This window comes from Somniosus microcephalus, unplaced genomic scaffold (genome assembly GCF_052327205.1).
Source record: "Somniosus microcephalus isolate GS21.2 unplaced genomic scaffold, FLI_Smic_1.0 scaffold1150, whole genome shotgun sequence".
Lineage (NCBI taxonomy): Eukaryota > Metazoa > Chordata > Chondrichthyes > Squaliformes > Somniosidae > Somniosus > Somniosus microcephalus.
Window position 1 is genome coordinate 35,001 of NW_028226337.1, and position 1,992 is coordinate 36,992.

Sequence of the window (1,992 nt, forward strand, 5' to 3'; positions counted from 1 at the left end):
GCGTTAGCCCCAGTAAACAACTCAGCGGGGGTCACAGGCCCTGACCCGTTCAGAGGCACCTGTGTGACAAGACAACAAATGAAACTCGCTGGAATGTTTCTGCTGTCTTGTCATTTTAGACGGACCCACTGAGCGCACAACACAGTGGAACTCTCTGACAAAACACTGCTTGTGCATTAGCCCCAGTAAACAACTCAGTGGGGTCACAGGCCCTGACCGGTTCAGAGGCACCTGTGTGACAAGACAACAAATGAAACTTTAAAGACGCTGGCATGTACATCTTGTTTCTGCTGTCTTGGACGGGCCCACTGAGCGCACAACACAGGGGAACTTGGTGCAAACACTGCGTGTGCATAAGCCACAAAACACAAGCTCAGTGGGGTCACAGGCCCTGACCGGTTCAGAGGCACCTGTGTGACAGACAGCAAATGAAACTTAGACGCTGGAATTATTTATATGTTTCTGCTGTCTGTCTACGATTTCAGATTCACACTTAGAGTTTTTTGTCATTAAGTCATAAAAGCCACAAAACCACTTTAATATGACTTTCCAATACTCTTTGAAAGGTCTCTATATTGATAAAATGAGCCTTTTAGCAAAGTAACACTTTTCGGGCATTTTCAAAGTGCTCCCGCTGAGTGAATTTTGTTCTGAAAATCGTGTTCCCGAAAATCTCCGGGCACCCCGCCAACCCCCCCTGCCAGAAATGACAAGTGTCAAATCAGCGGGTCAAACGGCCACCTCTATCCGACCAGGAGCACCCAAATCCCCGCAAATGGCACTTTTTTTTTTCTTCATCGGGACTTCCGACGAGGTTAATGATTTCCCAAACTGCAACTCATTAACTATGTCCTGAGACACTTGCCAGAAATGACACATGTCAATTTGGCGGTAGCAAATCACTTTCCCAGGCCGGGAAGCAACACCCGAGGCCCGCAAAAGGCGGCCGAATATTTTCTCATCGGACTTCCGCGTTTTGGTTAATCATGTCTCGAAATCGTTAAATGCACATGTCAATTCGGCGGGAGCAATTCACTTTCCCAAGCCGGAAAGCATCACCGGAGGCCCGCTTGAAGGGCCCTAATATTTTCTCATCGGACTTCCGCGTTTTGGTTAATCATGTCTCGAAATCGTTAAATGCACATGTCAATTCGGCGGGAGCAACTCACTTTCCCAGGCCGGGAAGCAACACCCGAGGCCCGCAAAAGGCGGCCGAATATTTTCTCATCGGACTTCCATATTTTGGGGGTTGGATTCTCTCCCGCATTCCAGCCCCCTGGCCACGGGTCGCTCATTCACTTTCAGCCCGGGCCTTGCCAATTTGGTTAATCAGTTAGCCATGCACCAGACTCGGCCTCGCCTTTTTCATTTATGGTTAATGATGTGCCCAGGCTGGGACTTAGTCTCTCCAGCAGCCAAAACTTTTCACTGGTTAATGAGGTGCCCAGCCCGGCACTTAGTCTCTCTCCCCAGCAAGCTTACTTGGTCGGCCGACATTTGGATCCATTTTCGGGGCTTAATCGGGTCGAATACGGTCCCTTACGCAAGGGGAGCCGAAGCCCCGGCCTCTGCCAGGCGTCAGGCTGCCGTTTTTTAAGCCCGACCAAAAACCCGAAAATTGGTTAAAAATGGAAATAAATTTCCACCCAAAAAGGGTTAAAAGTCGGTTGGACGGCAGCCCTGGTCGGTCTCTGCAGACCTGGAGGCCCTAGACAGTAATCTGGAAAACAGACAAAGTCTCGAGAAACCACCTCCTACCATTCTCCAGGTACCCCGCCAATCCCCCCTGCCAGAAATGACAAGTGTCAAATCAGCGGGACGGATTTGACTTTTGTGACCGACCGCTGGAACTTTTTTCGGCTACAGGCAGTCAAATTTTTCTCCTTCCGGACTTCCAGTACAACTTTGAACGGCCATATCTCCGCACTCCCGCGTCGGAGCCAAGCCGTTTTTACACCGTTAGACGCGGCTTCCCGTGCCCGTTCGAATGCC